Below are 27,044 nucleotides of genomic sequence, written 5' to 3' on the forward strand. Positions count from 1 at the left end.
TGCGTAACCGTACTTCATCACATCACAAATATTCCACCATTTTCGCTCAGGGCTGCATTCTCAAGTTTTATTCTCTCATCAGGACTATTTTCGAAGGCCACATATTATTAGTCTGGTTCTTATGGGTGTTTTCCTACTAACGATACATAGTCCTTGTCAAACTATTATCAGAATCAGGAAAACACCCTGAAAACCCCAAATAATTACCGTTAAGTGCTGTTAAAAGTAGTTTACATAAGATTCTGAAACATGACCACGGGTGTAAAACCTATACTAATGGTGCAGCAGAAGCAGGCCCTGACGCGTAATGTTTATGTTCGCTCGGGTGCAAATCAGTTGCGGTGTTCTGTTCCCTTGACTATACCTGGTTTTAAGAGTTGCCATGAAAGAAGAGCCTGTGCTTGACCATGACCTTCACTTTACTGCATCGAGCTTAAAAGAATAATAATAATAATAATAATAATAATAATAATAATAATAATAAGAAGAAGAAGAAGAAGAAGAAGAAGAAGCGGAGAGTAAGAAGATAAGAGCGTTCTGCTTTCTTCTTGTCCGTTCCTTCTTTCCGCTTCTGATTAATCTTCTTCCTCCACTGTTTCTTCTTAAGCTGGATTTCCAAGTTCACATAAAGATTCAACGATTGGAAAAAAATAAAAATAAATAAATAAATAAAATGAAGGATACAAAGGGATTATATGATGCTTGCGGTGTTTATTTCGTTGTGAAGCAGGTGACATTACATTGCTGACACCAAAGCTGTCTACCGCCATGACAAAAACAACGACTCCACGAAATAAATGTTTGTTATTTCTTTAATCAAGTTATTATATTTTTCGTAAGAACCGTATATTTGTTCTTATGAATAACTGAAGGAGACAAACATCCCTTAGTAAGTCAAAGCTTTTATGGCTAAACAATTTTTTCGGCTACGCCCTTGGAAAAAAAAAAAAAAAAAAAAAAAAAAAAACTAAAATAATATCCATGTTTCTTGCTCGTTTAATGAAGTTTAGCGATTATAGATTAATTTATATATTTTCTAATCTCCCCCTTCAGTATGTTCCTGCTTGTACACTTTGCCTTCGTTTATTTTCATGTTGCCTTTGTTAGGTCTAGTATGTATTCGTCCGTTATTGATCAAGTAGATGTTGTGACTTCCCAAGTCTATTTGTTCTTTATATTGGTACCCAAAATACTGTCTCAGAGGAAGGTGGCGGGCCTCCTTCATGACAGGTCTCTCTTAACTAAAATGTTCAAGATTTACAAAAATGTTTACTACACACACACACACACACACACCGTCTGTCTCCATTCAACATGTTATTTGTGTAATGTGTTGGACATGTCTATATATTGAATGTGATGCCCGTGTACGAAGAACATTTATGTGTTCATTGAGGATGTTGCCTGAAGGCGGCGGCTAGAGCATTTATCTTGCACTCTTAATGACTTCGTGTGTGCTGCACAGCCACGTGATCACCGCTGGTACCTTTATTTTGTGTAGGTCATCACGTAGATAACCAATGCACCCCCATGTGCATTGCGATTAGTCCCCAGATACATAGAAACGCCAAGTCATTCCACTTATTACATCACCTCGTATATCAGTCACAGGAACGGGATATGATGGGTTTTTCAAGGCACTCGTAAAGTCAAGTTATCGTAGCAGCGCATTAATGTATTAAGCTGTCTTACGTTGTTAAGCTCTCAAGTCAAACCAGTGTGGCATTAAATTGTCAAGTTGTCATAATGTAGTAGGAAACAACATTAACGTGTGTGTGTGTGTGTGTGCACGCAAGTTATAACAATACATCTTGAAATGGGATATATATATATATATATATATATATATATATATATATATATATATATATATATATATATATATATATATATATATATTCATCAGAGGTAGTAGTAGTAGTAGTGGTGGTGGTGGTTAGATTAGGCTAAGTTTGGTTTGGTTCGTCGTAGTAATAGTAACAGAGAGAGAGAGAGAGAGAGAGAGAGAGAGAGAGAGAGAGAGAGAGAGAGAGAGAGAGAGGGTGTGGGAGGCGAGGCACAGGCACTGGCAGTAGTAGTGCGGCTCCCAAGTGGTGACGCAGAGGTGCTCACACCCACCATTCTTCTCCGGCACTCATCAATGCCACACAGCTACACCAGTTTATCCTGCCACAAGGAAGGCATTTAATTCAATACTGTCTGGTTGTAATGTTGTATACTGTTACTCTCTACATGATGGTATTGAGTTTACTTGTTAATCAAAATCTATACTAGTATTAGATGACTGGCCTAGGGTGACAAAAGGAATAGGAAAAATAGGCCCACTGAGGTGCTAGTTCCTAAAATAGATTAAGTTTGTATGTCTTACTGAGGAAAGAGCTTATACCTGCCGGGAACACAAATTCAGCTTGTTTCTACTGGGGGACACATATTCAAATATACTTACTGAAGACAAATTCTTTCCTGCAACTACCAGACACAATCCACCTTTACTTTACTTTACTTTACTGAGAATACCATCTCCACTCGGTCACCGTCTCCCCGTAATTGCATGAATGAAACTATTTTCCTTTCATTCTTATATGTATGTACAAAACAAAACGGCAAGTAGCAAAGTAACATAGGATCCTAATCAGGAAGAAGTGATACCAAGAGACCTGTTCGTTGCATTGGAAAGTAGTTGCTTAGGGTTCACTGTGGAAGAATTTTCGGATACTCGAATGAACACTGAACACTTGAATCCTGTGAAACTGTTGCCTGTCAGTGTGCGCGAGTGTGTGGTGGTGACAGGCAGTACGGTGACGTGGTAAAACTAAAGAATCGGATTTTTTTTTTTTTTTACTGCGTGAACCTGAGAATAATTGCAAATTTCCCATTCTCGTGTGTTTGTTTGATTCGTGCTTCGTTTTGAAGTATAAATTAAGCGCTGGAGGAGGAGGTGATGCAGAATGGGAAAATGATACACAAGGTAAAGGAGGATGAGGAGGACAAGTTCGAATTACTGGTGGTTGACAGAGGTAAGTTATTATATACTTTTTGTCTAAGATGAAAGAAGACAATCTTGGTAAAATTTTACGTTCTTGCCTGTCTCAAGCAGTGATGGCCACCATGTTCTTGATCATGCTCTTGTTAACATTCTAACCCAACTAAACCTAACAAACCGTAGTCAAAACCTAACATAACTAAACCTAACCCAACTGAACTTGTAAATTTGAAATAGATCCGCAGCAGTGGTAGGCAGCTTCCTATTCATTTTTGGTGGTTTGCGGCGTTATAACAAATTCCGGAGGCATATGTGTTGGGTTGAAAATACTCAGAATAAAAGGGTGTATCTGATGAGAGGTAAAAATTGCCGTTGTTCCAAGGACAAGACTAAAATAATACCGAAGATACAGTCTCTCTCTCTCTCTCTCTCTCTCTCTCTCTCTCTCTCTCTCTCTCTCTCTCTCAAAAAAAAAAAAAAAAAAAAAAAAAAAAAAACCGAAAAGAAATGGTGGAGGACAGGGGTCAGAGGGTTATGCAGGAGGACGAGTAGGAGTAGCGCTGGTGATAAAACAAGAAAGAAAACCAAGAGAATGTTGAAGGAGAAAGGTAAAGGGAATAACAAGTGAAGAGAGAAAGAGAGCTTTGAAGGTCTGAAGAAATATTATTAGTGTTTAGAAAATATCAAGAAAGGTACAGGTAGAATCCTTGGAAAATAACATGATAATCAAATATGTATAATTGTTACTTAGTGGTCATTAAGATACAATAAGCGTGGCAGTGTAAACAGGGTGCTGTAGGTGTATTAGGAAACTAGACAAGAATGAAACCCTCTCAACCAAGGAATGTAATATTACCTTTTTCTTTCAGCTTCACGCCGGTGCCGCGGCACCGGCAATTGGAGTTGAACCGCTGAACGCCGAACGGGGGGAGGGTCAGGGGTGGAGGGGTGCAAGAAAATTCGAAAAGAATGAATCTGTGACACTCATTGCTTCCCCCACTCTGGAACGGTAACAGGCCATTATGTAGCATTGGCTGCTGTGTACCACTGGCTGCTATGTACCATCTATGGCTGCTATGTACCTGGCTGCTATGAACCATTATTATCGTAAACAAAATACAGATAAATTAACAACTTATGGAAAAGGGAGAGAGAGAGAGAGAGAGAGAGAGAGAGAGAGAGAGAGAGAGAGAGAGAGAGAGAGAGAGAGAGAGAGAGAGAGAATCTATGATAGCCTACAAGAAATTAACTAAGCACCAAACAATGGACAACTTAGCAACTCCAATGGACCTACTCATTATTTGCTTTGAAACTCCAGTGGACTTTCTATTTTCTTTGAAACTCCATTGGACCTGCACCCTCAGTTATCCTTCTGGTACTGCACACAAAGCACTCTAAATACAACAAAACTCACCCAAACCACACTCAAAACACCCCTAAATATAACAAAACTCATCCAATCACACCTAAGACATGCTTAACATCCAAACACACTCAAAATACCCCACAACACCCAAATGTACCCACAAAACTCACCCAGAAACACACAAAACACATATTATTCATCCAAAAACATGCTCAAAACACCCCACATCACCTCAAAATATCCATAAAACTCACTCAAATATACCTATATCATGCTGAAAACATCCAAGACACTCAAAACACCCTGATATACCCACAAAACTCATCCAACACACTCAAAACACCCTGATATACCCACAAAACTCATGCAACACAACTGAAATACACTAAAAACATCCAAAACACACCCAAAACACCCCACAACACCCTAGAATACCAATAAAACTCACCCAAAACACACTCAAACATCCAAAATATACTCAAAACACCTCAAACTACCCACAAAACTCACCTAAACAATCAAAACAGCCAAAACACACCCAAAGCATCCCAAAACTCATTCAAACACACAAAAAACATCCCACATTAGGATACGCCCAAACCACACTAAGACACACCCAGAACACCCCACACAGACTCAAATAAAAGACCCGAAACACTTGAAACACCCTAAATTAACTCAAAATAAACTCACAACACCTCAATATGCCCCCAAACACACCCAAAACACTCCACAATATACTCAAAACACTTTACAAGACTAAATACACATAAAATACACCTAAAAACATCCTAAGCCACATTTTAAACACCCTAAATTCACACATACCACAGATACAATAGCAAAATACATCCTAAACACACTTAAACATTCACAAAACACTCCACAACACTCCTAAATACACCCAAAACACATGAAATATTACAAAGAAAAAGCAGGGCAGGAAGAAAAACTAAGCTAAACATGGTCTTCTTGGTATTTACCTGCTATACCCCCTCCTCCTTCTCCTCCATTTCTCCTTACTACTTCACCCTCCTCCTCCATTTATCTATTTTTCTCCTACTACTACTACTGCACCCAGAACACCCCACACAAACTCAAATAAAAGACCCGACACACATCCAAACTTACCCGAAACGCTTGAAACACCCTAAATAAACTCATAACAAACTCACAACACCTCAATATGCCCCCAAACACACCCAAAACACTCCACAATATACTCAAAACACTTTACAAGACTAAATACACGTAAAACATCGTAAGCCACACTTTAAACACCCTAAATTCACACACAACACAGATATAATAGCAAATATACATCCTAAACATACTTAAACATTCACAAAACACTCCACAACACTCCTAAATACATCCAAAACACACTTAAAACACCCAAAACACATGAAATATTACAGAGAAAAAGCAGGGCAGGAAGAAAAACTAAGCTAAACATGGTCTTGGTATTTACCTGCTTTGCCCCCTCCTCCTTCTCCTCCATTTCTCCTTACTACTTCCTCCTCCTCCTCCATTTATCTATTTTTCTCCTTCTACTACTACTACCGCACCCAGAACACCCCACACAAACTCAAATAAAAGACCCGACACATCCAAACTCACCCGAAACACTTGAAACACCCTAAATAAACTCAAAACAAACTCACAACACACCCAAAACACTCCACAATATACTCAAAACACTTTACAAGACTAAATACACGTAAAATACACCTAAAAACATCCTAAGCCACACTTTAAACACCCTAAATTTACATAAAACACAGATATAATAGCAAATATACATCCTAAACACACTTAAACATTCACAAAACACTCCACAACACTCCTAAATACATCCAAAACACACTTAAAACACCCAAAACACATGAAATATTACAGAGAAAAAGCAGGGCAGGAAGAAAAACTAAGCTAAACATGGTCTTCTTGGTATTTACCTGCTATGCCCCCCTCCTCCTTCTCCTCCATTTCTCCTTACTACTTCCTCCTCCTCCTTTATTTATCTATTTTTCTCCTTCTACTACTACTAACGCACCCAGAACACCCCACACGAACTCAAATAAAAGACCTGACACACATCCAAACTCACCCGAAACACTTGAAACACCCTAAAAAAACTCATAACAAACTCACAACACCTCAATATGACCCCAAAACACACCCAAACACTCCACAATATACTGAAAACACTTTACAAGACTAAGTACACGTAAAATACACCTAAAAACATCCTAAGCCACACTTTAAACACCCTAAATTCACACAAAACACAGATATAATAGCAAATATACATCCTAAACACACTTAAACATTCGCAAAACACTCCTAAATACATCCAAAACACACTTAAAACACCCAAAACACATGAAATATTACAGAGAAAAAGCAGGGCAGGAAGAAAAACTAAGCTAAACATGGTCTTCCTGGTATTTAACTGCTATGCCCCCTCCTCCTTCTCCTCCATTTCTCCTTACTACTTCCTCCTCCTCCTCCATTTATCTATTTTTCTCCTTCTACTACTACTACCGCACCCAGAACACCCAACACAAACTCAAATAAAAGACCCGACACATCCAAACTCACCCGAAACACTTGAAACACCCTAAACAAACTCAAAACAAACTCACAACACCTCAATATGCCCCCAAACACACCCAAAACACTCCACAATATACTCAAGACACTTTACAAGACTAAATACACATAAAATACACCTAAAAACATCCTAAGCCACACTTTAAACACACTAAATTCACACAAAACACAGATATAATAACAAATATACATCCTAAACACACTTAAACATTCACAAAACACTCCAAAACACTCCTAAATACATCCAAAACACACTTAAAACACCCAAAACACATAAATATTACAGAGAAAAAGCAGGGCAGGAAGAAAAACTAAGCTAAACATGGTCTTCTTGGTATTTACCTGCTATGCCCCCTCCTCCTTCTCCTCTATTTCTCCTTACTACTTCCTCCTCCTCCTCCATTTATCTATTTTTCTCCTTCTACTACTACTACCACATCCAGAACACCCCACACAAACTCAAATAAAAGACCCGACACACATCCAAACTCACCCAAAACACTTGAAACACCATAAATAAACTCAAAACAAACTCACAACACCTCAATATGCCCCCGAACACACCCAAAACACTCCACAATATACTCAAAACACTTTACAAGACTAAGTACACATAAAATACACCTAAAAACATCCTACGCCACACTTTAAACACCCTAAATTCACACAAAACAAAGATATAATAGCAAATATACATCCTAAACACACTTAAACATTCGCAAAACACTCCTAAATACATCCAAAACACACATAAAACACCCAAAACACATGAAATATTACAGAGAAAAAGCAGGGCAGGAAGAAAAACTAAGCTAAACATGGTCTTCCTGGTATTTAACTGCTATGCCCCCTCCTCCTTCTCCTCCATTTCTCCTTACTACTTCCTCCTCCTCCTCCATTTATCTATTTTTCTCCTACTACTACTACCGCACCCAGAACACCCAACACAAACTCAAATAAAAGACCCGACACACATCCAAACTCACCCGAAACACTTGAAACACCCTAAATAAACTCAAAACAAACTCACAACACACCCAAAACACTCCACAATATACTCAAGACACTTTACAAGACTAAATACACATAAAATACACCTAAAAACATCCTAAGCCACATTTTAAACACCCTAAGTTCACACAAAACACAGATATAATAGCAAATATACATCCTAAACACACTTAAACATTCACAAAACACTCCACAACACTCCTAAATACATCCAGAACACACTTAAAACACCCAAAACACATGAAATATTACAGAGAAAAAGCAGGGCAGGAAGAAAAACTAAGCCAAACATGGTCTTCTTGGTATTTACCTGCTATGCCCCCTCCTCCTTTTCCTCCATTTCTCCTTACTACTTCCTCCTCCTCCTCCATTTATTTATTTTTTCTCCTTCTACTACTACCGCACCCAGAACACCCCACACAAACTCAAATAAAAGACCCAACACATCCAAACTCACCTGAAACACTTGAAACACCCTAAATAAACTCAAAACAAACTCACAACACCTCAATATGCCCCCAAACACACCCAAAACACTCCACAATATACTCAAAAGACTTTACAAGACTAAATACACGTAAAATACACCTAAAAACATCCTAAGCCACACTTTAAACACCCTAAATTCACATAAAACACAGATATAATAGCAAATATACATCCTAAACACACTTAAACATTCACAAAACACTCCACAACACTCCTAAATACATCCAAAACACACTTAAAACACCCAAAACACATGAAATATTACAGAGAAAAAGCAGGGCAGGAAGAAAAACTAAGCTAAACATGGTCTTCTTGCTATGCCCCCTCCTCCTTCTCCTCCATTTCTCCTTACTACTTCCTCCTCCTCCTCCATTTATCTATTTTTCTCCTTCTACTACTACTACCGCACCCAGAACACCCCACACAAACTCAAATAAAAGACCCGACACACATCCAAACTCACCCGAAACACTTGAAACACCCTAAATAAACTCATAACAAATTCACAACACCTCAATATGCCCCCAAACACACCCAGAACACTCCACAATATACTCAAAACACTTTACAAGACTAAATACACGTAAATTACACCTAAAAACATCCTAAGCCACACTTTAAACACCCTAAATTCACACAAAACACAGATATAATAGCAAATATACATCCTAAACACACCTAAACATTCACAAAACACTCCACAACACTCCTAAATACACCCAAAACACATGAAATATTACAAAGAAAAAGCAGGGCAGGAAGAAAAACTAAGCTAAACATGGTCTTCTTGGTATTTACCTTCTATGCACCCTCCTTCTCCTCCATTTCTCCTTACTACTTCCTCCTCCTCCTCCATTTATCTATTTTTCTCCTTCTACTACTACTACCGCACCCAGAACACCCCAGGCAAACTCAAATAAAAGACCCGACACACATCCAAACTCACCCGAAACACTTGAAACACCCTAAATAAACTCATAACAAACTCACAACACCTCAATATGCCTCCAAACACACCCAAAACACTCCACAATATACTCAAAACACTTTACAAGACTAAATACACGTAAAATACACCTAAAAACATCCTAAGCCACACTTTAAACACCCTAAATTCACACAAAACACAGATATAATAGCAAATATACATCCTAAACACACTTAAACATTCACAAAACACTCCACAACACTCCTAAATACATCCAAAACACACTTAAAACACCCAAAACACATGAAATATTACAGAGAAAAAGCAGGGCAGGAAGGAAAACTAAGCTAAACATAGTCTTCTTGGTATTTACCTATCATGCCCCCTCCTCCTTCTCCTCCATTTCTCCTTACTACTTCCTCCTCCTCCTCCATTTATCTATTTTTCTCCTACTACTACTACCTACGTACCTGAGCTTGGAAACACCTGGAAAAACACTGGAAATTACGGTAAATACTGAAGAGGAGACTGTATCCGAGCGAGTCCCAGGACCATTGATGACGTCACGGGCGGGGGCTGCCGGCGCCCCGCTGGCTGGCGTACGTAACATATTTCATTTCAAAATTGACCCCTAGAAAAAACGAACCTAGGCTCGAATGCCTTATATATTCTGACTTGACAATTACTTTAACTAATATTCACAATATCAAAACATCACCAGCCTGAGTAGTTGTAAAGAAATATTAATATGAAATATGTAAAAAGTCTTGAATCTTTGACACCATTAAAATCATTGAAAAGTCCACCCATTTCATTTTACACCAATGAAAAAACATTTTAAAAAATCTGAATTGTTTTTCTAAACAATGCAAAGTTAGTTACAAGCTAAGATATTCAAATAAAAAATCAAAAAAATGGCAAAATCACCACTTTTAACGGCATCAAAAGCTATTTTAGATTCCACACACTTAGCTCATCAGAAACGCAAAACACTTTAAATATCATAAACGATTTTTTGAAGCAATAAAACCTTCATTACAGCCTTAAATAAAAGAGCCAAAAAACCGGGTTGGGTAAATTTCACCGTAAAAACAGTCCTATATTTATGCAAAAAACAGCAGCAAATTCACCACATTTACTTAACTGAGGCAAGAAACGCACTTCAAAAGCAACGAAATATTTTTATAAATCATAAAAACTTACTATAGAAGCCAAATAAAGTCATTCAGAAAAATTCAAAAAAATATTGGAACCCAACAAGTTGGCTCAGGCAGCAGTCCATCATGGCGGCCCTCGGCGGAGACCTTAGTGGGGTAGGCAGCGGCCATGTTGCCTTAATTATTCGTTCATGAGACCAAAAGTAGGCAATGGTGGATTTATCTGACCAGCGAATATGAAGGCCAGACATGTGGTTCCATCTTATGACATGTTTGGCTTACAGTAAATGAGAGACGAAGCAAATAATGGCTGAAAACACTGACATCCTGCCTCTACCTCAGCAGACAGCTTGTTTACAAATTAACTAATCTTTCATTATTTGCCTAAATCTCTAAGTTTCCAGACTCAGATGTGAACAAACTCTAAAAATAAGTCAACAACCTTAAAACATGCCTAAAAAAGACGAATAATAAAACCTAAATAAACGAGACAACAGGGAGGAGGGGGATGTAGTGAAGGCAGGAAGGCTGACTGTGGTGAGGCTTGCACCGCTGGACTCACCTTACGTATTCGTGCCTCTCTGGTGATGCTTGGCGGTGCTCGGTACAGGGAAAAGCTGCCGGGAATACGGAAACATTGGTTAAAAGAGCGTGTGGGGCAAGACTGACCAGTGTTGACCAAAACAAAGTAGCCAGCCAGCCAGCCACCCGCTCTCCCTCCCCAGCGCCACGTATCACTGCTCCAACCACACTCACTATTACACACACTAACACTCTCTAAAGGTGACATGTTATCAAATAATATGTCATATAATATCCTCACTTCCCTTTCCCCACTCCACACCCACTACGACTACGTGATTATGAAGTAAAATTTCACTCGCTGCTGCACCGTGTCACCGCAGCAAACACGAACGAGCGCAGGATAGGCTCGATTAAAATGCTTCTCTCTCTCTCTCTCTCTCTCTCTCTCTCTCTCTCTCTCTCTCACGACTGTTTCTCAAAGCCAAAATGATAATTACCAGGATTTTCAAGAGTGTTTCTCCTGTTAATAATATAGAAATGTTGTAGATCTGTCACTAGAATAGAAATGTAGATCTGTCACTAGAACTGTGAAAACACCCTTAAGAAACTATTACTTCAATGACAGCCTTTTAAAAGCAAGTTTCTCCTGTTAGTAATGTAGAAACTATGTTAATCTGTCACTAGAACCGTAAAAACACCCTTGAAAACCCGTGTAACTATTGAGAGAGAGAGAGAGAGAGAGAGAGAGAAACCGATGCATTTTTTAACTTGTGCTGAACTCATGGATCATGCTGAGGACTAAGCCTGTATTAAATCAGTGTATGCTGAATTCTATTGATTGTATTAGTTGACAATACAGTTTTATTTATTCATTTTTTTTTTTTCATTTTTTTCGTGTTTTATATTTTAATGTTTTTTTATTACTTTTTTCTTACAATATTAATTTTTATCTCCCTACTTGATAGCTGGTATGTAGCAGCCTTTTTTGGTACATATAAGCCAAAGCAGTGGTTCATAGGAGCCGGTACATACTAGCCGACGGTACATAGCAGCTAGCATTCTCTGGAACCTGCGTCATGAACGGCAGGTCATCTTGCGATTGCAGCTTGGCCAGTGTTGAGCTGACCCTCCCGAGAGGGGCGAAGGTTGCAAGCTCCAGAATGACAGGTATGTAGGAACTGTTCAGGCGGTGGGTGGTGTCGAGTGTTCTCAGTACTGTAGTGTGTTCCACTGTGGTGGTTGTGTGGCTTGCATACAGGCAGTGACGACTCCGGAGCACGAGCTCTGTGCAGTCTGGATTCTGGACTCTCACCAGGCCCTTATAACAAGGTTATTATTATTTATTTATTTATTTATTTATTTATTTATTTGTTCAAAACATGGCGTCTCTTGCATGAGCTCCCATGTACGTACTTATTTTCGCTACACAGTTGTAACGAATCTACTACAGATGACAAAATATTAAACCAGTTGCTTTTAAACTGTCGAGCCGTGGAATAACAAGGCTATCTGACGAAATTAAAGACTTCAGTAATACAGATCTACTGCTCAGAATACCCCCCTTGCTTTGCTCTTCCATTGCTCAACTCGGTTGTAAATCAGACACCACCTCCCTGAGGAAGCTGTGTAGATCAGGTGGAGGGAAAAAAAAAAGGAGCTTTGGTAATCATCAGAGGACTTGAATCAGATTTTGAGTTTAGTAAATTTGTGTCTTACCTTTTTAAACTCTGACAAAACTGTTCCTGAAGAAAATGAACCAATCAAACAGGATCTAGCTTGCAACAACAGGATTTGACAGCTAAACAGAGAGAAGCTCTCCAATGCCTATCTTATCACATGTCCAACTTATAGTCAACAGACTCCAGTATGTTGTGTCCATAGAGGTGAGGTTGCTCAGTGAATAAATCACACTACCATAGCTGGGCGTGATAATGAAAAAAATTATCATGGTAACTGACAAATCGATGATGATAACCTTATCGTCGATAACTGATTATTGATAACTGGCAATGAATTTATCACCTGACAACTGATAACTAATAAATCGATAAATCCAAAATTTTGATACTGGCGATAAGGATATTGATATTTTGAGTAAAATCAATAAACCCAAAATCTTTATTTTTATCTTTATCTTAGAAAATGAAAAAAAAAAAATCTTGGAAAAAAATTTCAAATTAAGTGTTTATCCTGTCTCTTTACCAATGAAAAGTACACTTTTAATTAGAATAACTACATTTGATTTTGAAAGTTAAAAACTTAAACATGTTTATGTTTCAAAAACTAAAATTATTGATTATCACTAATTTGGAACCAAAAGTACCGGCAATATCGAAGAATCGATAATGTAGGGAAAATAACTATTGAATAACTGATAATCCAATAGCACTATTACAATAAATTATCACAATAATTTATTGTGATAATGCCCACCTATGGTGTGTACTCTGCATATGTGGGCGTTATAGTGATAATTTATTGCTATAACAATATTGAGATGTCGGTTATCCAATAATTATATTTTCCACATTATTGATTCATCAGTATCACCAATACTTTTGGGTTCCAAACTAGCGATAATTGATAATTTTAGTTTTTGGAACATGAGCATGTTGAAGCTTTAAACTTTCAAAATCAAACAAACAAAACCAGTTTAAATGAAAAAAAATAAATAAAAAATAAATAAATAAATACTTTACTAGCACTCAAAAAAAGAAATCACAGCCAGTTAACATCAATAAGAGAAATAAGATATAATAGGCTGAGGAAGATGCCTGCCTACTTCAAATACCCTTCTGGGGTAACACCTCACTAAACTAACTAGAAAAAAACAACTAAGGATCCTGGGAGTGCTTATCTGTTTTAATGGCGTGGGTGGACGTCCGTGTGGCGATTGAAGGCAGGTCGGCAGCCACCCAAGCATATGTCTTTGTCAGCAGGTACACCATAGCAGGAGTAGGTGATGGTGTTAAGAGGCATGAAGAGTCTGCAGGTGCAACCCTGGCAATCCTCCATCTGTCTTTTGACGTCTGCATGGCATCACCTTGCAACCCTGGGATGACCTGGGCTGACCTTGTCTCAGCTGCACTGTTTGCACGGTCCTGTTTCCTCTCCTCTCTTCTTGATTCAACTCACCTCCACTCTATCGACACAGTGTACCTGCCTTCCTTGATGCCTGGTTAGGTCCATGGGGCAGTAGAGGAGAGTGATTTGGGTCATCGTCTTTCCCTGTAGCTGCTCACAGCAAGAGAGAGAGAGAGCAAGGTGGATGGTGTGGGGGCTGAGGATGGCATTGAGATTCTTCCGCACTTGGTTTGGTGGCCTGTGATTGGCCACCACAACTTCGCAGTATTTAGCCTTCCAGGGTCCTCTTATTCCCTATCTGCTTCTATGTAGATCTAAAGAGCATCTTCCTTTGTCTGGTTTTGGTATTCTTATTGCACCTTATTCACATTGTATTGAGTTTCCTGGGCCTGTGTAGTTAAGGCCTGCAGAGTGCGTTGTTCAAAACACCAGGAGTGAGTGAGTGTGAGAGATTTTTAGGGAAAGTGACTATAAATCCCCCTTTTGGTATTAAGAACAAAAATCCTAGATAAAATAGCACTAACTTTGTGGTAGTGTATATACTAAGAAGTGATGGATTCCTAAAATAAGGCAAATAGTAAGAAGAGTAATAAGAAAGTGTAAAATATGTTCAGAAACATCAGGGTAAAATTGTATTCTCTTGATTTACCACCACCTCCACAATTCAGAACTAATATAAATGAATCCTTCAGTATCACAGGAGTGAATTTTACTGGTGTCCTTGAAGTCCACCATTTGTATTTGTTCCTTCACCTGTACCAGACTGAGCAAATCTTTCATATAGACATTCACGACTTTCATCAAATGCCTCTCAATATGATTTGTAAACACTTCCAAGATTGGAGATCTTTGACACAGAAAAAAAAGTTAGGAAATATGAGATATTGAGAATATAGAATAAAACAGCTTCCATCGTTGAAATAAAGATAGCTGATATAGACTAAAGGAAGAGTTTGTACAGGCCAGGGAATGCACAAGAGCTGAAGGAACAGGCTCACATGAATGTTTTTCATTCCCTGTATACAATAATGTAAATACACTCAAGTCTTACTTATGTATAGTTATATAGTTATTTTTTCTAATAGGGGATCAGCAGTGTGGAGGGGCCCAAGAAACATCTTTTTACCAGCTGTATGATGCCACAAAAATACATAGAAACAACAAATAATTAAGAGATATTAAAAACAATGCTAGATATGTTAATATGTAAAAATGTTTGCAAGTTGTTGGTTGGATGTGATCAGATATATGATAGGGATTGGTAATATGTGGAAAAAAAAAGGATTGAAAATCATGATGTGATATACTCAACCAGTGTCTGTATCTGTGTGGAGATGGAGTCACAGTTGATGTGTAATTAGGATTTGGTCTTCAGGCTCTGATGGGTGTAGGAGTGGTGGCAAGTGTTGCTTTCATGGAATTGGTTGCATCCTATTTTTTTTAGGGCTGTTGCAACATGACCTGTGTGCTTTTGTACTGTAATGAAATCCTTTTTGCAGAATGGAAAAATTGAGAAGATTCAAGAAATATGGGCAGATGAGTGAGGGGTTGTGCCCTTTCATGCCATCCAGAACACTATTCCAGTGCAGGCAGGGACAAAGGATGCTGCAGTGATTTCAGCTCTGGGTAGTTTGTACACTGAATATTTAGGTTTTTATTTGTTCTGGTGTTCATTCCAATAATACCTTAAAATAAAATATGCATATGGTTCTCCGTTTCATGTTTACATTACATGGATTCATTACTTTGGAGAACTGCTAGACTGGTTGACATAACTATGAAGTTGCTACTTCATGAACATAACATTTTGGAAAAAAAGTAAAATGGTTCATTGGGTATCTTAAGCATGCCACAATATAAATGGTATGAGGGGAGATATGAAAGTGCTATGCATGAAAGAGACTTGCATTTTGTGGAAAGTCCATAAGTTTGAAAGACATGAATCATGAGTTGGTGATGGGATGTGTGTAAGAGAGGGAATAGCTATGATTGTGAAGGACGAACACAGTGGGAAAGGTGGACTGTAATAGCCTGCTCTTATGGCTCAGGTAATGAAGAAGTGGAGAAGATAAGAAAAGTTTCTGGAAACTACTAAGGAAATGCTAACCCATGAATTATGGACTGAGGACACAATCTGTCAACTAACTGCACTAAAACCATACCTGTTTTATTCCTTGGGCCAAGTTCTTCAGCTCACTTTTGTACCATCCTTTATGCAACAGAATCACTATTTTTGTTATTTTCCTTAGCAGCCTCTCTTCTTCTCAGGCAAGTAATTCATTCATTATATCAGTCACTACTTTGCCACTATTCCTTTATATTGATGATATTACTTATAAGTCATGCTCAATTGTATGCATTTATTAATAGAGTAAATATACAAATGGGACCTTGTTTAAGCATTCCTCTGAGTAACAGCTGCTAGTCATACTGTTATCCATCTCTTTCAGCAGCTAAAATCCTGCTGGCTGTTATTCATTTTGAATAGAAAACAAATGAATAGCAAAAAATGGGTAATATGTTAATGAAAAATGCCTTGGAGATCAGAAAAAACACAATCATGGTGTTTGTGTTGTGGAACTTACAAGGTGACAGAGCCACTTCATTCATCTTTATTGTTTACTTTATTTTATTTATTTATTTAATGTCCAGAAATCAAATGCATGTATAGAGTCAAAGACAATTGGTTCTTGAACACAATTCAGTTTTGTAGAAGATGCTGTTGTGATTGCAGGAAACAAGTGACCTATAAAAGGTAGTAAGTTTGTATGATACTGTGTGCAAAAGGCTTAAGTTGGTGAATGTAAAAAAAATATTGGCAAGTGATGGTGCTTTAGGGGATTACTGGGGAAGTGTTTGATTTTCACTGTTCATAGAGTTAGAGGTAAATGTCCAACTGAATGTAATAGTTCACTAAATGAAGAAAAATGGTTATGTACTAGAATATATACTCAGTATAGTAGTAGTATGGTGGTCCATGAGACTGTACCTTTCCACTGACAGGGGCTAAGAGTGTGAATGATATGTGTGCTGACAGGACTAAGAGTGTGAATGATGTGTGTGTGTGTGTGTGTGTGTGTGCGCATGAGTGTGGGTTTTTGTATGGGGCACCCTGTGTGGGATTGCCAGCCTGGTAGATAGATAGTTCAGTCATGAAGGATGGAATGTAAGACAGGAGGAATTGGAACTTGTGACTGATGTTCCTTTGTTCCTCTGGGAATGAGAGCTGTGTTAGCTTTGCCAGCTGCCAGTGACTTCTTTTGGGGTTTCACTTTTAACTAATCATTAGCAGGGAGATGACTTCATTTTGCTCTGGAAAGGCAGGAAGAGAAGGAAGAAGGTGATTCTTTGGGTGGTTTGTTTGAATCCAAATAGTTTGGTAGATAAAATTTAGAGGAGAAGGGTTGTAATTGCTTTAAAGAAAAGGAGTACAGAATTGTGCTGTATTTGATATCTGCCTGTACAGAGCCTCCACATTAAAATTAATGCCTGCTTTACTATTTGCTTCCTTGTTTTCAGACAAAAACTTTGCATCTGCATAATAATCCAGCTGTTTCAAAGAAGTGCAGGGGTGGCAGATCTCCACCCATATGGTATTTTGCTCTTCTCTTTGTCATAATTCCTTTTGTTTTTCCTCTCCATTTCTTTCACCTAGCCCCTGTCCTCCTGTTTTTAAATTTCTCTCTCTCTCTCTCTCTCTCTCTCTTGCAGTAGTTACATGTACTATGTTATTTAGGTAATTTACAGTTAAGCGTGCCTGAAACTCACCACTTCTTTACTGTGTAAGTGTAATATGTGGTTTAAGAAAAGAATGCACACATCTGTTTCTTTAATTGTGGACATAAAGATAAAAATAACCTAGAGATGCATCAACATCCATGAAAAATTAATATCCTAATTTCAGTTTTATTTGCAACTACATTTCATTAGAAATAGGTGTCTGCCTCTGCCTCCATCTCTGCGAAGCTCTAAAATTTGGTACTAATACATCACAAATTTGGATATGATAGGCATTGGTGAAAGACACTTGAAAATGTTGAGTTACTAGGTGTGACAGGTCAGTTAAATGCATAATGTGGGAAGGACAGCTGTGTGGATGTGTGTGATAAGGAGGGTAGAGGTAGACAGAAAGGCTTTGTGTACTCCCATGTCTCCCTAAGTATAAATCCCTTTTCAGTTAGCGTAGAGGAGTTTTCTGTGCTCATAGCTTTGGTATACTTATTTCCAAATAACCACATCAGTGATGTAGAGATAAATTTTCCCTTTGCAAAAATGTCTTGTTAAAAACTTGCAATATCACATGGCTAGGGAATATATTTACAGTCTGAAAAGCTCCTCCCACCAATAAAAGTGTTGAAACAAAAGGACATATAAAAACATGAGTAATTTAACAAAACATTTATTGTTCTGAAATAAGTATTTTGTGAATGAGGTCTTGCCTAATATTCCACTTTTTTTTTTTTTTTTTTATAACAATGCTTAGAGTCAAAGCTGATTTTACCTTTTGCTTTCATAAAAGCAATGAATGTCTCAGTAATTGGGTAACAGAGGCAACTGTATTTATCGTGTATTTCCTTTTTTTTTAATGTTACCAAAATACTGCAGAGTGTGTGATGTTGAGGCAGTCACATTCAGTTCCTTGGCAAGCCTGGATATCGAGCAAGAAATGAGCCTTCCTTTCCCCCAACTGGACCCACTTGATGCTGGAGGGACAGCACCAGTAAGTTCTGCCTGAACTACCTGCTGCTAGACTCAAGAATCACCCAGAACCTTCTAAAAATGTGAGGCTAAACTCTGCTTTTTTGTGTGCAGTTTTTAATTGATTATGTAATCAGTCTATTTTCTTACATGTTTATACTCATACTTATTTATCCTAATAGGAAAGTCACACCTGGAGTGGATGAACTACAGTACCCTCTCAAGTTTAATGATTGTTTTCTTCTGAAGGCATAGCACTAAACCCAAGGATTGCGTAACTCGGGTTTTTGAAAACACTGGAAAAACACTTATTTATTCCAGCCGCAAGGTTGAAACCTGTTTCAGTATGTGTCTTTTGCTATATTCGTGGCCTGATTCAGCGTAGTGGTTGTGCAGCACCACAGCATCAAAAACTGTGTGTGGAATTGTGTTTTGTTCTTGTAGCTGCAACAGCAGATCTTCATTAGTTCTCAGGTGATCTGTTGTTGGTCCCTGGGAGGGGGTGTAGTTCTACTTGGCATGGCCCAGTTAGGGTGTGTGGCATTCCATAGGAAGTATCCTGCATCTGTCATGGTCTCAGTATTGGAGTGGGTGCAGGGTATGGTATCAGGCCTTTCTATGGATGTATGTATGTCACCAGCTGTGCTCTGTCTAAGCTCTTGAGATGTAGTACACAACCACTAGTTTACTGGGCTAAGAATGTGAATGATGTGTGTATGAGTGTGTGGCGATTTGTCTGGGCCATCCTGTGTGAGATTGCTGGCCTGCTGTATAGATAAACATTATATTTCAGAGCAAAAAATGGGTATTACTTTTGTTAGGTTTTTATTGCTACTAATTATGGTTATGATTTACAGCATATAGGGTGTATTGTTCTAATCTAATCCATAAACACAAGTATCCCATCATTGTCTTTTTCTCAGATATTCAAATTTAGTCTTCTCTTTAAACACTTTAAACACTTTAAACACTTTATTATGCTTGACATGTATGCATATATCATTACATACAGTTTTTAATAGGTCAAACAGCCCTTTACAAGCAGGAACTTTATGGGCAATAGCAAGTAAAAATTAAAATTTTGGGAATAACATATTTTATAAATAGTTGAAGAGGTAATACAAGCTAATAAGAACTATTATTATTAATATAAATCATACTAATAATACAGCACAATGATGGTAACTCTAGTAATGTAATTTAATAATACTATAATATCTATGATAGTAGTGTAGAAATGTATCAGTATTTATTATCTGTAGATTGCAATGAGTGACTAGTAAGAGGACAACAAGTGTCTCTTAAATTTGTCTTTAAAAGACGATAGGCTGGGTGAGTGTTTGGTATGACATGGTATATTATTCCATATTTTAGGTCCTAGATACTTTATTGAATGTTTGTACAATGTTAAATTGGGTCTGGGTATATTTAGTGAGTACTGGTTCCTGGTTGGTTATTTGTGCACAGGTTGTGTAATGTAGTTACTAGGATTTATTCTTTGGTACATGTAAGATGCAATACTGAGTTTTGATAAGTCAGCAAGGTTTAAGATATTTAGTTGTTTAAATAGTGCAGGTGTATGTTCACTGTAATCACTGTTGGTTATTATTCTGATAATTTTTTTATGTAGAACATTAAGACTACAGATGACAAGGGTAAGTTTGGGACCAAATAGGACTTCTTTCACATCCATGTCATTATTTTATTTTGTTGTATAGATTCTTTGTTATATTGCTTAATTTTATCACACCCCTTCCAAGTGGACAAAACATCTGAATGTGTTCTGTTTGGCCCATTTACTACTACAGTATTCATTCCTTCACCCTTATCAGATGTAGCAGATATTTCATATACACCAAATACCTCTTGTATAATTTGCCTACAGGGCTGAGATCACAGGTCTTTCACACAAGAAATATATCTATCTTTCTGCCTCTGATACCTTGTTCCCTCCAGAAGCGTTCCTCAGGGAATTAGCTCTCCTTATCCAAACATTTCTTTTTTGCTTGTTCGAGTATTTAGCATCTACAAAAAGCTTTTCTACTTCTTTATCCTATCCTTCCACCTTCTAAGATGGCTTTCTTTCCTATTATAATCCTTAATTATGTTCACTTTTCATTCTTTATGATCATACCATCTCAATGTGTTCCTTTTCACCCGTTCAGTAACTCCACAGTTCACATCATTTTCCATTCTCTGATAACTAATTTTCATTGCACAAACATTTGACTGCTGTGCAGTATTCCATGTTCAAGTCTTTGATCCAGATACAGAAAAAATGAATATATAAAGTTGAGTTTGAATTTACTAGAATATGTCAATGCATGTTACATAGTACACATTATAGGAAACTTCTACACTGATGTCTCATGTGGTATTTGATTATATTTTTTTTTTTCTTGAGGTTTTTGGACATCAACCAGCACGCCTCTTCTCAAAGATGCATATGCTGCAAGTGCAAGACAGGGAGCAGTGAGGAGTCAAGATAATGTACCTGCTGTAACACTAATGCACTGGTGCCACTGCACATGCCCACGTGATGGAGTGGCTAGCATGCCTGGCTATGAATCTGCAGGCTCCTGTTCAAATCCAGGCTGGGGCAATTGATGCACAGCACGCCCAGTTGTTCATCCTTCCCGTGGCTTGGTTGATAGATGGATACCTGGGGAAGGCAGAATATGGAGACACAGTGGCCATGTACCCCAGGATGAGGGATGTCATCCACCACAGGCTTACAGGCCACTGAGATATGGTGTGCTCCTGACTGCACTTTTGTAACACCAGTAGTATAGTTACTGTAGTCCAAGGTTTATCTTTTAAAGTTGTGCAGATGGTGCTAGCCACAGAATGTGTGTAATCATGACTTAATATGGTATGGTTTAATATGGCATTTGCATTGTAGACAGACTTGGAGAGGATGAATGAATGGACAGGTAGATGGCAAATGCAATTTAAGATTAATCCCTTTACTACTAATGAGGCAAAAAATGAGGCATATTGGGTATTAAGATTCATGTTTAGGAACAATAAAGTAGAAGTTCTGAAGTAATATTAGAATTATGTTTGGCATTGGTCAGACCTTGTGGTCCCAATATGAGTATCAGGAAGGATATATTCCTGTTAGAAATGCTATAGAGAAGAATGATTAAAATGGTATAGGTCTATAAGAGATATAACAAGGGTGACTGCAAAATCCAAAGGATCAGTAATCAGGATAGAACACTAGTAAATATTAATGCAAGCTTGATCAAGTTAAATTTGAATAGAATAAACTTGGTAATCAGGTTGCTAATGGTGAGTCATTTAGAGCACTTAAAAGATTAGATAAATTATGGATGAGGATGATAGCTTATAATAAGTAGATATGTTTCATGCAGGGACTGTCACATGCGGGCCTGACAGCTTCTTGCAGTTTCTTATATTTTTCCTATGTTCTTATGTATCGTATATACTGAAATGAAGATGGTGAGGTGAATGTGGAGGTTGTGATCTGTTGTAGCCAGATCTGTTGGTTTTTCTTGTAAAGTGACATTAAGTTCAGAAAGATTGTGTGTTAACCAGTTTCATTGGCATTTAAAAGAAATATTTGAAGAAAAAAGTGTTTCAGATATATTGAGCTTCTAATGATTATCTACAGTAAATCTGCTATAAATTAGTTTTATAGGAGAAAAATCCCATCCAAAGTTAAGAGTTGTAAGAAAGTTATGGCCATAATATGTTCACATTTACCTGAAATATCAAGATGTATACCATCTAAGTTTTCCATCTAAGTTTTTATTTCAAAATCCAGTTTATGAATCCATAGATATGAATATGTGATCTATAGAGATACTGTAGTCCAAGTGTTGAAAAAATTGTACTATAGAGGTTGTACTGTAGTCCAAGTGTTGAAAAAATTGTACTACAGAGGTTGTACTGTATTCCAAGTGTTGAATGAATATGTGATTTATAGAGGTACTGTAGAAAAGTGTTGATAAAATTGTACTAAGTCAAAAATACTTGAAAGACTGTCCAGAAACATTGTAATTGTGTTAATGAAATAAATAAAGCTATCTCAGGGACACTATTTGACTTATTTTTTCAGCAATATCCATCCACCTTATCTCCGGAGAGTCTTTGGAGTATTTTCGACTTAGCACAGTTTGGAAAGGGTGGAAAATGGAATATTTTCAGCAAAAAATGGCATATTTTTAGCAAAAAAGCAGAAAAGGGCAGTCAGTAATTTATAAATATAGCTTTTTTCATGCAATTTGAAAAGCAAGCCTATTTCATCATTCATGAAAAGGACAGAAAAAAAAAAGTTTCAAGGATTTTCGTGTAATTTACACTTCAACAATGCATGACTGACTGATGATATGGTACTTTTTTATACCGTTCCTCAGATTGTGAATAAAGAGAAATATGACAGTTTGACTGATGATATGGTACTTTTTTATACCGTTCCTCAGATTGTGAATAAAGAGAAATATGACAGTTTTTCTGTGTCTTTTTCCTTAGTCTGATGTCAACAGAATAATAATACACCTACGCCGCCCTAGTAGTACTACACAAAAAAAAAAAAAATAAATAAATAAATAACTACTATAATGAACACGTGTAGTATCCAGGATTTTAACATTGGGAGAAACAATACACCTTAACGAATTTTTTTTTTTATTCATACGGTCAATAGTGATAATACATTCATTTGACCTGATACGGTCAATAGTGATAATACAGTCATTTGACCTGCGGAGTCACCAGAACGTAACAGCTCGCATTGTGTTGACACCCTTAGATACGAGGGAATGCGAGGCAACAGGATGACTTCTCTCCTTGCAGGTCGTGGATAATGAACCCCTTTCCTTCAAGATGGACAAGACGGGATGGTCAGGTTCCTTCAGCACAATCTGCAAGAGTTCAACAATGATGTATACATACGAGATATTTAGATAAATTATCGTGCCTGTCACCTGGGCATGAGGGAGGGGAAACACGTGCGTTAATGTTTACACAATTCTTGGCTCGATTTTGTATATATCTGATCCCTAACACAAGTGCATGCAAGTCTGTTGCATGGAGGATCTATCCTCTCCCTAACGAACTAACCACCTTGGTCACGTTAGGACTCCCTATCTTGGTCACTAAAGTAATCTGGATACTCAATGTGTTGCCCAAGTAGACATTCAAAGTATGTGGACAATTAAGAACACACCTGAAGACAATCCTCTCGAGTCCTCAACCCTGACAGCAGTGAAACCGTCAGAACAGGCCAATGGTGTACCGATATCACGCACTCCAGCTCTGCAACAAAGTATACATTAACCAAGATGAACAAAAAATGTGTCAACGATTGTGATAGGTGCGCACGGCCGCTAGTCTGGGTCCATGCGTTCCAGCTCCATTCAGGTTCGAAAGGTTTGAGTGTATAGCTAAAGAAACTGAAGGCCGACGAAATCACTGATAGTGACAATCAGAATGACTTCATCAGTGATTTCGTCGGCCTTCAGTTTCTTTAGCTATACACTCAAACCTTTCGAACCTGAATGGAGCTGGAACGCATGGACGCAGACTAGCGGCCGTGCGCACCTCTTTGCCACTATACCTCGTGTACCATCATGCCCACTGTAAAATCAGCCATTGCCATTATGTGACAATCAGAATGACATTATGGCAATCGCTGATTTTATGATTTTACAGTGGGCATGATGGTACACGAGCGCTGATTTTACAGTGGGCATGATGGTACACGAGGGATAGCACATTCATAGTAACATTTTAAATCGCAAAACTATCGTACACCTATTAAAATCTGCAATTACCGTAATAAAAAAAAAATAAAATAAACCAGTAATAAGTGCAATAAGATGAACCTTTCCCATGTCTATTTAGGTGTTGGAAAGGTTTTTTTTTTTTTTTTTTCTTCCGTGTCCCACCTCATCAAACTCTGAGACCTGGTAGGAACGCAACTTGTACAAGTCCATATTGCAAGTTTTGAAATGCCTTCCACGATTACGTGATATTGCAAGTTTTGAAATGCCTTTCACGATTACGTGGCAAAGATATGTATAGCGGTTAGTTAGAACTACCCGGCAGTTATCGCGACTTTTAGGTATCTAGGAGCACAAAAAAGAAGCATTTCTGACAGGTTTTGATGGTCATTTTCAACATAAGCCCTTTCACACACAAGCCCTTTCACTGTGATGTGTGAAATGACTGTACTTAAGCAATACTGGAATACTGCAGGTCGATTACGAGGCGTGGTTAAGAAAATGCTATCCATGTTCCCAGGACCGCTGTTTCAAACGATTCGGTCACAAGATAAATAACTAATAGGTCCTTTGTTTTCAGGGCTTTCAATGACGTGCTCAAAATTATCACGGTAGTTAACGAATCTGCACATCAGTGGGGACAAAAAAAAAAAAAAAATAAAATAAAATAAATCGCTAATCACAGCCTGAAGCCACTTGGAAACAAGTAACCTTCCTGTATCCTCTATCCCACAAAAGCTCTTCCGCCAATTACGGCACAAACATTCTCTTACCTTTACTCGAAGTTAAGACCGATCGTCGTTCATTCTTTCACACCCAACATGAGCGAACACAAACTAAATTTTATGTTGAGAAACCTTCCTGACCCTTCCCCCACTACACGCTGCCTTTAACTACAGCACAAACAACCTCATAGCTTGATCTTCACTCGTATAATTTTGACTTTACCAATTCGAATAGATGCGAAGATTTACTGGAATCTTTCATTTACCCTCTGCCGCGCACACACACACACACACACACACACACACTACCTTCCACCAACAACGGCACAAACAACCTCAACTTCATCTTTGCACGAAGATGAGTTTACTCCCGTCCTTTACCAACTCGATTAGAAGCGAGCACTAATTGGAACCTTCCTCTACGCTTCCCCCATAACACGCTACCTCCCATCAACTTCTGCACAAACAGCCCCTTAACTTAATACCTGCTAGAAGTTGAGACTAAACCTTAGCTCTTCCAAGAAAACACTTACTGAAGCACATGGCAATCAAGCGGACACAAACGTCTTACCTCCACAGCCCCTCCTGGAAACAAAGCAGTCTTGGCCTTTCTTCTTTCCACTTCTCGTCTCCTCCTCCCCCTCCATCCCTTCCCCCCACCTTCCCTCCCTTCGGCTTGCTTGAACGACCCTCAGTAATTACTCTCTATAAGCATTGTTCCCAGGGTGTTGTGTCTCGTTTTGAAGCTGCTCTTCTGATCTGCAGTATCGTACATGCGAATATATTGAACAAAGCAAAACAAGAGAGAGAGAGAGAGATTCGGTGTTTTGTTCAGTGATTTACAAGGTCCCGATCCAGGCTACTTTAACTCTACCCTCCCTGTATTTCTGTTATTTCTTTTTTTGTATTCCCTCTCCCTTTGTCTACGGCCCCGCTCCTGTTTTTTTCTTGTATCCCTTCCTGTGTAACTCCAATCATTGCTATCTGGCGCATCCTTCCTTAATCATTAACTATTCTGAGACGTTTCCTCTTGTTCTATGACCGCTGGTAGAGATTACCTGGCTAAACGTTTTTTTTTTTCTTGTAGATGGTTATAAAGATTACATATACTGTTTTCAGAGGCGTGAATTGGGTTGTTATTGTTGTATGATTAATTTATTGTGCACGAAAACGCGTCAGTCTAAGTAGATACATCATACAAATGCACATGATAATATAAATTGATAGTACAGGTAGTCCTATCATGAAGACAGGTAAGTTACGGTGAAGGCAGGGTCACAGAACACAGTTATCAGGGGCATTTATAGCAAATAAAAATGAATTAACAATAGAGTGAAGCTGAGCGTTTACGAAATTGGAAAAAAAATAATATGCTACAACTAAAAGGTCTCGAAGCAATGATGGGAGTTCACTCGTCATTATTAGCGTATCACAAGACCAACAACGAGGTATTCCGAGGTGTAATTTTTTTTTCGTATGCATTTACCGTTAGTATAATTAATGTGGTTTTTAGTTTTCGTGTTAAACTGTTAAAATTCTGTCTTAGAACACGGCGAGGCAGGAGAATCAGGTAAAAATGAACTAGTAAATAAATAAATAAGTAAATAAATAAATAAATAAATAGATAAATAAATAATTTAATTAATTAATCAATAATGCAGCTTATGATTCGAATGGAAACATAGTAATTACGATTCATGGGATAAGAAAGAGCA

General features: G+C 37.9%; 1 protein-coding gene and 1 long non-coding RNA gene across 3 annotated transcripts in view; one reads left to right on the forward strand and one right to left on the reverse strand.

Moving 5' to 3' along the window:
* LOC135107635 (NPC intracellular cholesterol transporter 1-like) overlaps positions 1-11,252 on the reverse strand; it is a 48,994-nt gene extending 37,742 nt beyond the window's left edge. Inside the window, exons 1-2 of the mRNA XM_064017705.1 lie at positions 11,110-11,252; positions 3,840-3,984 (exon numbers count right to left, since the gene is read on the reverse strand). The gene's annotated coding sequence lies outside the window, so the exon portion shown is untranslated. The remainder of the gene's footprint in view (positions 1-3,839; positions 3,985-11,109) is intronic.
* On the forward strand, positions 10,643-22,918 carry LOC135107636 (uncharacterized). Of its 2 annotated transcripts, XR_010271869.1 has the most exons (6): positions 10,643-10,703; positions 12,038-12,239; positions 15,656-15,782; positions 17,676-17,749; positions 18,762-18,937; positions 21,259-22,918. It is a non-coding gene; the product is annotated as an uncharacterized LOC135107636 (long non-coding RNA). The 2 variants fall into 2 exon arrangements; XR_010271868.1 differs by lacking the exons at positions 17,676-17,749; positions 18,762-18,937; positions 21,259-22,918 and having other exon boundaries at positions 10,644-10,703; positions 15,656-16,545.
* Positions 22,919-27,044: the final 4,126 nt, after the last annotated feature.

The sequence above is a fragment of the Scylla paramamosain genome, chromosome 15 (genome assembly GCF_035594125.1).
Source record: "Scylla paramamosain isolate STU-SP2022 chromosome 15, ASM3559412v1, whole genome shotgun sequence".
NCBI classification, from domain to species: domain Eukaryota; kingdom Metazoa; phylum Arthropoda; class Malacostraca; order Decapoda; family Portunidae; genus Scylla; species Scylla paramamosain.